Source organism: Artibeus jamaicensis, unplaced genomic scaffold (assembly GCF_021234435.1).
Source record: "Artibeus jamaicensis isolate MK-2021 breed Jamaican fruit bat unplaced genomic scaffold, CSHL_Jam_final scaffold_1031, whole genome shotgun sequence".
Taxonomy (NCBI): domain Eukaryota; kingdom Metazoa; phylum Chordata; class Mammalia; order Chiroptera; family Phyllostomidae; genus Artibeus; species Artibeus jamaicensis.
The window spans coordinates 5,634,203-5,647,982 of NW_026522026.1; the positions used below are offsets into that span (position 1 = coordinate 5,634,203).

A 13,780-nucleotide genomic window follows, 5' to 3' on the forward strand; every position below is an offset into this window, starting at 1 on the left:
AAACAAAACTGTCATTGTTTGCAGATGACATGATAGTGTACAGAGAAAATCTTATAGACCCCACCAAAAAACTGCTCAACCTAATAAATGAATTTGGCAAAACAGTGGGATACAAAGTCAATATCCAGAAGTCAAAGGCATTTTTGTATACCAACAATGAAACAGCAGAAGCAGAAATAAAGAAAAAAATCCCATTTGATATAGCAAAAAGAAAAATAAAATACCTAGGAATAAACCTAACCAAAGAGGTAAAAGACCTATATGCAGAAAACTACACAACACTAAAGAAGGAAATCAAGGAAGACACAAATAAATGGAAACATATACCATGTTCATGGATCAGAAGAAATAACATCATCAAAATGTCCTTACTACCCAAAGCAATTTACAGATTCAATGCAATGCCTATTAAAGTACCAATGGCATATTTCACAGACATGGAACAAACACTTCAAAAATTTATGTGGAACCATAAACAATCCCAAATAGCTGCTGCAATTTTGAGAAAGAAGAGCAAAGTAGGAGGACTTCACAATACTTGATACCAAACTGTATTACAAGGCCACTGTAATCAAAACAGCCTGGTACTGGCATATAAAATAGGCACATGGACCAGTGGAACAGAACAGAGAGCCCAAGTCTCTATGGTGAATTAATATTTGACAAAGGGGGCAGCAACATAAAATGGAGCAAAGATAGCCTCTTCAACAAATGGTGTTGGGAGAACTGGACAGCTATGTGCAAAAAAATGAAACTCGAGCATCAACTTATGCCATACACAAAAATAAATTCAAGGTGGATAAAATACTTAAATATAAACCATAACACCATTAAAGTCTTAGAGGAGAACATAGGCAGGAAAATCTCAGATATTTCACGCAGCAACATTGTTACTGATATGTCCCCTAGAGCAAGCAACATAAAGGAAAGAATAAACAAACGGGATCTCATCAAAATAAAAAGCTTCTGCATGGCTAAAGAAAACAGTATTAAAAATAAAAAGAGAACAAACTGTATGGGAAAACATATTTGCCAATGATACCTCAGACAAGGATTTAATCTCAAACATATATAAAGAATTCACATGACTCCACTCTAAGAAGATAAGCAACCCAATTAAAAAATGGGCAAAGGACTTGAACAGACACTTCTCTGAGGAGGACATGAGACACATGAAAAGATGTTCAGTATCGCTAGCTATCAGAGAGATGCAAATTAAAACCACAATGAGATACCACTTCACACCAGTCAGAATGGCCATCATAAACAAAGCAACAAACAGCAAGTGTTGGAGAGGTGGAGAAAAGGGAACCCTATTGCACTGTTGGTGGGATTGCAGGTTTGTAAAACCATTGTGGAAAACAGTATGGAATTTTCACAGAAAACTAAAAATGGAACTGTTTTTTGACCCAGCAATTGCACTGCTAGGATTATACCCTAAGAACCCTGAATCACCAATCCAAAAGAACCTATGCACCCAATGTTCAGAGCAGCACGATTTACAATAGCCAAGTGCTGGAAGCAACCTAGATGCCCATCAGTAAATGAATGAACCAAAAACTATGGTACATTTACACAATGGAATTCTATGCAGCAGAAAGAAGGAGCTCCTACCCTTTGGGACAGCATGTATGGAACTGGAAAGCATTATGCTAAGTGAAATAAACCAGGTGATAGACAAATACATTATCTCACCTTTAACAGGAACCTAAACAATAAAACAATCAAACAAGCAAAATATAATCAAAGACACTGAAATAGGAAACAGGCTGACAGTGTCCAGAGGGGAGAAAGGAGGGATTTCAGGGGAAAAGGGGAAGGGTTTACAGCAACAAGTATAAAAGACACATGGACAAAAACTAGGGGGGGTTGGGAATGGGAGAGAAGGGGGGAGGGCTGGGTGGGTGGGCTGGGAGTAAAAGACAGAAAACTGTACTTGAACAACAATTTAAATAAAAATAAAAATGGACATTCTTTTTCTTCATTGTGCCAAATTTTAATCAACATCTTTTTCTTAATAACTGTAATATTGTTTTTACAATGAATTTTTAAGAAATTCATTGTAAAATAGAGAAATTTTTGTAAAAAATTACAAAAATTCAGTTGTAAAAAAATAGAAATTCCCTGAGTTGTAAAAAATTTGAAATTCCCTGAGAAAGTAAATGAGGTCTATAAAGAAAATGTTAATATCCTATATTGGTAAGGAATTTCTATTTTTCACTTAAAAGTATCTTTAGGAATGTTTCCCTCATGGCCTACATAGTAAAAATAAACTACATTTTTACATGGTATTTGAAAATAATAACAACTAAAATATACTGATAACTCCTTATGTACCAGGCATCGCACTATGTACTTTTATTGCATCCTCTCATTTGTATTCCCACAGCACTTCTAGAGGAGGCATTTTTGTTGTCCCCACTTTACAGGAGATAAAGATGTCAAGTAAATCTCCAAGATTGGTCTCACAGCTTAGAGAAGCACAGCCAGGATTCAAAGCCAGCTCGCCTGACTTCAGAGCCTAGTGTGCTTTCATTTACTATCCTTTACTGCCTCATATTCTGGGTATTTCTGGCTCGCATTTAATCTTTGAACAGGCCCTAGCTGCTGTGGCTCAGTGGATTGAGTGCTGGCCTGCAAATTGAAAGTCGCCAGTTTGATTCCCAGTTCGGATATATGCATAGTGTGCAGGCCATGTCCCCGGTTGGGGGGTTGCCAGGGGCAATAAATTGATGTATCTCTGGTACCTCAACATCTCTCTCCCTCCCTTCCCCTCTCTATAAAAATAAATAAAATATTTTTTAAAAATCTTAGATCAAAATACCCTATGGTTATTTCATCTTAGAACAAATATTCCAAAGGAACACACAATTTTTTATCAAGCAGTTCATATTTGTGTTGCTAGAGAGCTGACTTTTGCTTGAAAAGGAGTTACTACAATTTTCTTAGACATGTTTTATTTCATGACTGAAATACTGAATCTTGAGGCATAAACATACCTTGCTTCAGCTGCGGAGTGGTAGAGTAAGGAAGCGCCGGAGAAACTGTGCTGTTGCAATAAAGGCTCTGTTCTGAAATGCAGAACAGTGGAAAGCGACACCCCTTCAGAAGTCTAGGACAACTGAAGGGAATCAAGTTTGATGTCACACTTGATTGTTAGAGCACAAACTTTTTGTCAAAGCACAAAGTGTTTTGGTAGCCTTAATCTTCCAAGAAAAATTATTAGTAGTACACTGCTTACATTTTTGTGAGTGTAAGCAGTTTAATCTATTTAATCTTTAATAACAGAAATTTTTAGTCTCATTGTCCCTAAATGAAATTTTTAGGGTAATGTTTCTAGCAGACAATTTATGAAGGTACTGTCTTGTAGGAGAAATAATAAGGCCTACAGGAACAACAGAAGGGATTTATTATCTTTATAATCACTTATCTTTAGCATCTGCCAACACTTCACGATCCTTCTTACAGCTTTCAAAATATTTGTTTTCATTAATCTCTGCAGAGACAGAATGTAAGAGGGATAAATCTCACAAATACATATCAAGAGAAAAAGAAGTCCCTATTCACCAAATAATATAAAGACCTCCTACTTACTATTAAGTGGGGAGGAAGTTGTCAGAGAAAACAAGTCAAAAATTATGAAATAGGAAGTCTCAAACTGCTTTCCAGACTCTGGCCAACTCTGACTGTAATCTGGCTTTAGGCTTCTCATATTCAGGTGCTTGTTTAGATACACCTCACTGGGAGGGACTGTGGGCCACAGGTTTAGTAATGGAGGCCCAGAAGTCAAACAGCTGCCGCCTATTTGAACTTTGTAAATCTAAAGGCTTCAGTAGAAATCACGTTTGTAAGAAAAGTACACCATTAAAAAGAACACCATTCACTCTTTTACAAACTGTTTTACATCTCAAACCACCGCATTTTGTTAAGTTCAGAACCAAAAATCTTCTTTTATACATCTCATGTAATCAAACTACCAACACTGTTTCTTGTGAAGCATTTACAGAGAAGGTGTGGAGAGGCAGAGTAAGAGATTCTAAGGTGAGTCCTGTATGGTCCTGTTTATAGGAAATATTCTTTTATTCTTTCTTTAATTCAGCAACATTTACTAGTTGTGAGACCATCATCCAATTAAAGAGTTTCTTTATAACTTGACCTCAGTTTCATCATCTGTAAAATGGTAATAATATATCTGCTAGGTTTTCATGAGGATTAAATAGGATATTTACCAAAAAAGCTTAGGACATCATATAACACATAGGAAACACTAATTGTTACTTGAACTATTGTAAGAGTTCTTTATGTGCCAGGCTTGAGGTTTTGGGGGGGGTTTTTGGTTTGTTTTTATATTTTCACTTAATACAGAATGATGAGCCACCTTCAAGCAACTTACAGCCTTGCAAGGAAGACAAGCACATTATAAAAACATTGTTAATATAACATGAAAAGTTTCATCATGTTATATGCAGAATGCTATGGGGAACCCAAGAAAGGAGACATTCTGTGTATTGGTCAGGGAAGTATTTTATAGCCTTGAAATGAATGTGGCACTAATTATTTGCTGCGCAACAGATTGCCTCAAAACTTAAGCTGTGAAAGAGAACAAATATTTAGTATCTCACAATTTCTGAGGCTCAAGAATTGTATCTCAGCTGCATTGTTCTTGTTCAGATCTCTCATGAGGTTACAGTGAAGTTGTTGGCTGGAACTGAAGTCAGGAAGATTGAAGACTCTGCTTCCAGGTTCAGTCATGCGTCTGCAGGCAGGGGGCTTCAGTTCCTTGCTTCGGGGACTCTCCATAGAGATGCTTGTGACCAGGCAGTTGGCTTCCTCATAACAAGTGATGAAAGAGAGAGAATGAGAAATGATGTACTCTCACATTTGCCATGTTCTATTCATTACAAGCAATTCACTAAGTCTAGCCTATATTGAAGGAAGGGCAATTTAACTTGAAAGGATGACTATTAACAAAATTGTGAACATATTTTTAAAACCACCACAGGTCTGAAAGGAAAAGTAAAGTTTAGGTAAAAAAGAACAAATTTATGACTAGAAGGAACAAATTTATTTCTAGAAATAGAAATACTAGATTAGATAGCATGCAATCTGTCACGACTGGAGGATTGTTATAGCCATTTTAAAAGATAAGGAAGCCGAGGTTTAGAAAGATAAAGTAGCTTTTCCAACCTACACAGCAAAGGGCAGAGCCACGCCCTGAGCCCATATTGCTGATTATAGAACCTATGATATTATTCCTACCTGTACTGGGCAGGGCTGCCCAGAGAAATACAACAAACAGGATGCATCTGTATCATAGATGCAGATACCTACATCTATGTGGAGAGTGCATATATACTGTGAGGAATTGGCTCACATGATTATGGAGGCTTGGTAAATCCAAAATCTTCAGAGCAGGACGACAGACTGGAGGACAAAGGGAAGAGTTGCAGTTTGAGTGCAGATGCCGTGTGCCGACAGAATTCCTTCCTGCTCAGGGGAAGTCGATCTTTGTTATATTAAGGTAGTCAGCTGATTGGATGAAGTATGAAGTATACCTCATTAAGAACTATAATGGACTTTACTAAACAACCACCAATTTAAATGTTAAATCTCACTTTTAAAAAAAGCCTTCACAGAAATTTCCAAAGTAATTATTGACCAAATATCTGAGCACCATGGCCTAGCCAAGATAACACATAAAATTAACCATCACACTACCTTATACAATAATGACAATTTGAGGGTCAGATTGCAAAGGCCCTGAATACCATACTAAGCAATTTGTTGGACTTAGGAAAATTAACCAGTGGTTTTGAGAGACATGACCTTGAATACCTGATATTGGTGGGGTTGTCTCCATAGAATATTTTAATTCCCTTACAGAAAGTATCTTGGAATATTTATCTATTATGCTTGATCTTCAGTCCTGTTTTGACAAATGACAAATCTGGTTTTTATTAACATATTTTCTACTTTCAGTATTTTCCTTTTAAGCCCACACATTTTTAGGAAATATCCTTTGACATGTTTCAAACTGAGGAGTTTTGCTTTGTTTTTCTCTATTATTATCCTCATATTTGGATCTTTTCACTTTTTCTCTCACTTTGATGCCTTATTTCAAGGTGTCTTTTTTAATTAATTAATTTACTTATTTTTAGAGGGAGAGGATGGGAGGGAGAAAGAGAGGGAGGAAACATCTATGTGGGAGAGAGATACATCGATTGGTTGCCTCTTGCATTCCCCCACCCAGGGACCTGGCTGGCGCCCTAGCTAGGTGTGTGCCCTGACTAGGATTCAAACTGGCAGCCTTTTGGTTCGCAGGCTGGCACTCAATCCACTGAGTCACACCATGGCTCAAGGCTTCTTTTTAGCCATGTCTCCTACCAGAGTGAAATGCGAAACTAGGAAGACAAAAATATAGGTGGGAAAAAGAACCCAGTTGGCAGGCCAGCTGGACTTGGTGATTTCAAAAGTAGAAATATTGTTTAAGCATCATTTCTTTGTAGACTGTATATAAAAGAAAAGCTGTTTCAACCTAGCTGGTGGAAATATTTCTCTTTGTAGCTAACGCAGAGCAGGAAATCCTTAACACTTTTCTTAGACACTCAAAATTTAAAGTCACAATGGTTCCAGCCTCTTCTTTTGGGTCTTTCCTGTCTAGTTCCCTATTAAAGACAAGACACAGATTAGGGGTAGGCTGGAGTATGTTGTGAGACCCTCAAAACTAATCTGGATGGTAAGTCTATGGATATACCCTGCTATGGGAAAACAGGAAGCAAAACTCAGAAAAACATGAGAGCAAAAGGTGCAACAAGCTGGAAAGGAAAGGAGACCTGGACTTGGAGTGAAAACAAAAACAAAAACAAAAATGGCTGAGAACTGGTAGTAAATCAAAAAACAAAGTAAGAGTTGGGGAGCTAGTTCTATGGCTATAGCTCATCTTCAGCTTTCCCTCTTAAGATATAATTTGTGAGTTTCAAAGCACCCACGGAGTATATAACACCACTAGGTGGTTTGGTGAGTTCTATTAGATGAGCGGATTTTGTGGGTGAGCAAAGAAGACACCCAACACAATTCACAGGAAATACACTTTTTAAAAAAGGAACATTTGATGTATCAGTGCTGCTATGTGTTACTTTCTCTCTCTATTCCCCTTCATCGCTATACTGATCATCCTGCAATCACAATTATGTGTGTTTTTCATCTTCAGTGCCATAGAGGGCTCCATTAATAACATGAAGGCATAAATAAAGGTTTTGCCAAAATTAGTTTCTTTTAAAATAATTTTTAAAAGACTTTATTTCTTTACTTTAGAGAGAAGGAAAGGGAGGGAGAAAGAGAGGAAGAGAGACATCAATATAGGAGAGATACATCTATGGTTTGCCTCTCACATGCCTCTACTGGAGACCTGGCCCTCAACCCAGGCATGTGCCCTGATTGGGAATCAAACTGGCAACCTTTCCATTTACAGGCCTGCACTCAATCCATTGAGTCATACCAGCCAAGGCAGTTTGTTTTATTTTCTAACAACACAAATATTATGTCAATGATAAAGAGGAGATTTTGATAGTTTATCTTTTTGTCTTTAATAAAATTAAACCTAAACCATCTTAGAGAAATAGTTTTCCTTAGTTACCATGAAAGATTGTCAGTGGCCCTGGCTGGTGTAGCTCAGTGGATTGAGCGCGGGCCTGCGAACCACACCATCGCAGTTTGATTCCCAGTCAGGGCACATGCCTGGGTTGCAGGCCAGTTCCCAGCAGGGGACTCATGAGAGGCATCCATACATTGATATTTCTCTCTTTCTCTCCTTCCCTTCCCCTCTAAAGATAAATAAATAAAATCTTTAAAAAGAAGAATAAAATCTTTAAAAAAAAAAAGATTGTCAGTGGGGGTATTCTTAGAAATTCTCTATGTAATCCATTCCAAAGGTATTGTGTTTCTTTGCATATTTCAGGAAGCTATTCTTAATATGTTATTCACCTGAACTGTGTCATACAGGAACTAAGACCCAAAGATCTAACCATAAAAAAAATATTCCGGATCAATTTGTGTAGAAAATGGTCAGCTAATTTTGACTTAAGTCCTATTTTATTTTATTTTTAAATTTTATTTATTAATTTTAGAAAGAATAAAAGAGACAGAGAGAAACATCAATTTGTTGTTACACTTATTTATGCATACATTGGTTGATTTTTGTATGTGCCCTGACTGCGGACTGAACCCGCAACTGTGGCATAGTAAGACAATGCTCTAACCAACTAAGCTCCCTGGCCAGGGCCTAATCACTTGCATTTTAAAGAAAAAAAAATCCCCTTGAAATCCATAATTCTAAGGTATATGGATTTCATATATGACTTCCCTATGTGACTTAAATCTCCTTTATTCTAAGATCCTAAAGTTAATTCTAAAGTATAAGATAATTTCCATTCCTGAATCCACAATGTCTTATGAATGCTTTGAGGATAAGGTTGATAAGAAGGAAAAATAATGCTGGAGAAATATAGTGAAAGGAATCAACCTTTATGCGAAAGAAACTGTAGTATTTATGAGACCTTCCCTTCCTCCTACAATATCCAACATCCTCTATCATGCCTCTCAGAGAGGACCGCTGATCAATTTGTATAGGTCCACTGAACCCTGCCCTCCTGACCACTATCAGAAACCTACAATATATATGTAAATAGGTTACAAATATTAAAAGACTGATTTGACCACCAAGTCAGTTATTTTCACCCAGAGAATTGTTAAATAGAACAGACTTCCTCTGACAGCAATTTCCAAATATATTATAATATACAGGGTGGGGCAAAAGCAGGTTTACAGTTGTGAGTACACGAAACAGAGTTTATTCTTATATTATTATTTATGATAATTATGGTATTATTTTTTATATGAACAACTTCTTCTGCCCCACTCTCTATGGACCATATTTCTTACTGTAGTGGGTTACTATTAAAGTCGTGGACACTGTATCTTATCCATATGAAAAAAACAAGGCTGTCTATGTTACTAATAGTATTGCTTTTATATTTATACATAATATCTTGCTATTTACTTTTACCTTTAAAATATATATCACTGCTTTAGTTTCTAAAACCATTGAAAAGCTAAGTAGTTCACTAAGTTCTTGTTGGTCATTGAATTCAAACTGAATTTATAAAAATGATAATGTCAAGTAATATATATTGACTTTTATAAATTTGATATACATTAAACAGAGCCAAGACAAAATGTAGTTTTTATGTGACCAAAGTCAGGATCTTTTATCGTAATACTAAAGTTATAATTAGCATAAAAGCCAATATTAGGAAAGTTTTTCAAAAGAATTTTTTGAGTAGAGGACCGTCTTTGTAACCAGCCAACCATTTTACATTTAAAAATTTAGTAAAGTTTGCTTTACTGCATATCATCACCTTCTATAGCAGCTTGGATGGGGGGCAGGGTTGCAAGCCACATTTGCTAGTAAAAGCTGGAGTTATGTGAGATTCTTTCTGACTCAGTAAATATCCAAATATTTATTGAGGGTCAACTGTGTACAAGGCCTTGGGCTGAATTAAAATATCAAACTGATAACAAAACCATGAAATAATATTACAAAGACAAGTATGTGTATTGGGAAATATGCAGTGATCATAATTTTAAGAAAAATTGGGAATAACTATACAACTATTTTGTGTAACAAAATTAGAAATTTCTGTATATACCTGGGATAAAATTACTCATGAAGTCATAGAGCTCTTAATTCAAAGGATATTTTTAAAAACCTATTACAATGTTGGATTGGGTTTGTGCTTAGTATTCTCCAGGATTAGACTAAACCAGATGGAAAGGAAGCAAATGCCCCAAAACTCATGGGCTACTCTACCATTTTCCAGTGGTCTAATATGAAATTTTTCTGACATAAGTAGAGCAAATGCTTCCTACTGCTTTTTAAATAACTAGGATCTTGGCCTTTAGGCTTAACTAGGGTTTAAATTTTTGGAAACCACCCCCAAACTACTTCTTCCCCAAAGGAAAAAAACAAAACACCATCATTATTGGAAAACTGTCTCTTGTCATCTATTTTGTGCTTTTATTCTTCTTATTTCTCCCAACATTGAACTTAAAATTATACCTCTTTTCACACTTTCCTAGGTATTCTACGGAATATTTAGAGTGCCCTGCACATACTTTCCTGCACATACTGAAATGCTCTCCTGTATTCAAAGATCCTATTAAGGTTTTAGTGGATCTAGCTCACCTCGCAGACCTGTTTATTGCCCCTGGTGTAGGTTTGCTGTGCAGAGTCATACTTTTCATCTCTCCAAACATGTTCTGTGCTCTCCTCCTGAATTTGTATCGGGTTTCAATATTTGTGGAGAGAATTATCTGAAAAGCCTGCTTAATTATGATCTTATTTAGGGTATTGGCTAGGTTGTTGAAACAACAGACTCAAAAATACAGAGATATCAAAGGGATGGCTCTGTGGAGAATCCCACTCCTCTGTCTTGTTTTCCCTTCCTTAGGAAGTTGGCTTCATTTTTTGTGCCTGACAATGCCTCATATCCTGATTCCAGCCCACTTAAATGGAAAAGAGTGAAGGAAGCACCTGACCCATAAGTTGCATACATCACTTTGGCTTACATTCCACTTGCTATGCTAAATTTGGATCCAGCTTACACTGTTGTTAGTACAGAAGATAAAGGTTATTGAGAGGACAGTTAGCAAACTCTGCCATGCACTAATATGGTCTAGACCTCTTTTTCACTGATAAGAACAGATACTACACTTGATCTTAGCCAAAAGGCTGAGAAGGGATAGACCTCTTTTAAAAATGTTTTTAAAAACAACTAGTAGTTGGTGCTTCAGTGGATGGTTCACTGCCATCCTAGGTCTCTTAGTTTTTACTAATATTTGTAGCAATAGGTAGAAAAACCTAAAGAAAAGCTTTTAGATCTGATCCCAGTCCAATGTATGGTGATATACTTGTACTGATTGTCACAGCAAAAAGCATAGGCTCTGCACAGAGTCCCACAAAGAGCCAGGTAATTACTCTTTTACCACCATACCTTGAATATGCATGACCACATAACATGTTAAAGATACAACTTACACAAGTAGGACTGTGAAGCTGTATGTACCTCTTTCCTACATGACTGAAATCACAATCATTTGAAGGTCCTTCACTTTATACTTTGTAGGTAGGAAATCTTCTTTGGGGTCCTCATCACCCTACCTTCATGCCCTGTTGACCCTCAACCTCCTGCTCCTTTGATGCCCACCAGGCTGAGCTTCAACACTATTCCCACAGGAAGCCCTGTAGTCTTCAGAACATTCCACAGGATGTACTTCCTTCCTTAACTATTCTCAACACTGTGGCTAACAAGTGCACTATTGTCTTGATTAGGGTCTCTGCTGATGGAAACAGGAACTTCCCTAACTCAGTTCTGGGAGTGTAGGTGGAAGGGTATTTATTAAAGGGATTCTAGGGATACCAGAGAATCTAATTTCAGAACAGAGTCCTATTACATTGAAAATGGAAAGTCATTCGGACAGCTACTTTTTCTGGGATCAATCAGATAATCTCTCATCTCTGTTTCTCTGGTGTGTCCATTTGTTTTTTCTCTAGACCATCCATTTCTGATCTTTCCATGGCTTTTGAGGTTCACTCAGCTCTCACCTGAGGCTTTCATTTGCCATGGTGTCATGTTTGCCTTAATGCTCCCATAGCCAACAGCTCCTCTTCATGATATGAACAGCCTCGATCTCTGTATTTTGGTTCATCTTCTGAAACAAAAACATCAAATTGGCTTAGCCTGAATCAGGTGTCTACCCCCGGTTCAACCAATTGCAGCCAGGAAAGTGGAGTCACCTGTAGTGTGTATAACTAAAGGGTAAGGCAGGTTATCTTAGAATGGCTTTTAAGTTGTGTTTGAAAAACTGGATTTCATATGCACAAAAATAAAATTATATCCCTGTCTTACACCACACACAAAAATCAACTCAAAATGGATTTAAAAAACAAAGAAACAAACTTGAACTTAAGACCTGAAACTCTAAAACTCCAAATGTACAGTAAACTTAGTTGGCATAGCAGAGGAGCAGGAGCCCCTGTTCTCAGAATAAAAACTCTTATTCACACTAGCCCATGGCATACTTCTTGGAAAATGGAGCTCCCTTTTGTTGACCACCAGACGGGACAATTTCAACTCGTTTGAAAGAGAGATAATGCCTTTGCTTTCATTAACACTTGGAACATTAAATGTACCTGGGCTACTGTATGTACATCTCATCCTTATCGTTTTGTAGCTATCCCTGGTATACCTCAACTTATGTATAAAGAGACTTCTACTGTTTATACTTTTACTACTACCCCCAGTACTATATATACCAGTTGCTTAACCCATGTGAATGCCACTAGATTAAATCTTACCACCATATTTGTCATTCACTGACAGGCTAAGGCCGGCTTCCTGTTAACCTTACTCTGGAATGGGCTGATCTGGGAGGATACAGTGCTCTCAATAAGGCCTTTGCCCATGCCAGGGCCTGTCAGTTTATAGTCATGCTTATTGCCTGCATTATTTCTGCTATTGTAGTAGTTGGAGTTGGGCAACTGCAGCTGTAGCCCTTACTGAATCCATTCAAACAGCTCATGCAGTAGATATGCTTCTTACCAATGCTATTCAATAAATCATTCAACAGACCCAAATTGATCAAGAAATTCTCACCCATTTTTCTGCTATAGAATCTGCTGTTGTCTGGCTCAGAGAGCAACAAGATTCTCTTGCCTTAATGCAACAACTTACCTGTGATCCTTGTTTCTCTAAACTCTGTGTTACTCCATTAAGGTGAAATTCCAGTCAGCATTCCTGGGCAGATATTTGTCATCACCTACAGGGTGCGTTTTCTGCCAGTCTAAGAGAACAGATTGATCAGCTCCAGCTTGGGCTCCACCAGCAGCTCAATGACATCAAATGCCTTACTGAACAGAAGGTGTTCCGGAACTTCCATGACAATCTATAATGACTGAATCCTGAGAACTGGTTTGATGGACTGAATTTATGGGTTTGGGTCATGGGAGCCCTTGAGTGCCTCCTTGTCTTTCTCCTTATTTGTGTTTTATGCTGTACATGGAGGTCGTTTTCTCAAGACCATGTTTGGGAACAGCAAATAGTAGGTTTCACAGGCTTAACAACTACAGTTGCATTCATAAACAATAAAGGGGCAGATGTTGGGAACCACCCTGCTTGGTTTCAGAAGCTGTAACCCCCCATGACTAAGGCTAAGTGAAAAGACCTTGGGACCACAAGCCACTAAGGAGACAAAGCTTATCCTCCCAGCAGGGGTACAGCCTCTGCCCCTTTTACTTCACCCTGCTTGGTCCCTGGAAGATGGCTGGATAGTCAGTAATGGGTAAGATTCTTCAAGGGATGGACCACCTAAGACAGGCACATCTCAAATAGGCCATCAGGGAAAGACTTATGGGATTTTGGAGGAGGGACAAAAGACCCTCACCCCTTCCTTATTCTACCTGTAAAAAGTCTCCTAATCCCTTGGCTGCCTGAATCCCCACCCCAATTCAGGACTGAAACAATGCCAAAAGGGGTTGCAACCCTGTCCTGGAACAGGCAGTTCCTGGCAGAGGTGGGGGAGCGGGGTGGGCAGTGTGATCAGGTCTGAGAGAGAATGCATAAAATCCTGTGAAATCTGCTTTGCTAAAAATGCCCTCATTTTAAATCTTAGGGGTCCAAGCATAAAATGAGTTTGTTTCCCGAAGTTTTATGGCCCTTTGGTG

The 13,780-nt window shown here is 37.8% G+C and overlaps 1 long non-coding RNA gene and 1 pseudogene across 3 annotated transcripts; both read right to left on the bottom strand.

Annotated features, from left to right (window-relative positions):
* Nucleotides 1-3,425: 3,425 nt before the first annotated feature.
* Nucleotides 3,426-12,895, bottom strand: LOC119050650 (uncharacterized). 3 transcript variants are annotated; one of them, XR_005082794.2, is made up of 5 exons: nucleotides 12,792-12,895; nucleotides 11,663-11,769; nucleotides 5,375-5,529; nucleotides 4,623-4,826; nucleotides 3,426-3,496 (listed from the first exon to the last, which is right to left on the bottom strand). It is a non-coding gene; the product is annotated as an uncharacterized LOC119050650 (long non-coding RNA). The 3 variants fall into 3 exon arrangements; XR_008389793.1 differs by having other exon boundaries at nucleotides 4,623-5,424; XR_008389792.1 differs by having other exon boundaries at nucleotides 4,623-5,529.
* Nucleotides 10,684-10,801, bottom strand: LOC119050658 (uncharacterized; annotated as a pseudogene).
* Nucleotides 12,896-13,780: the final 885 nt, after the last annotated feature.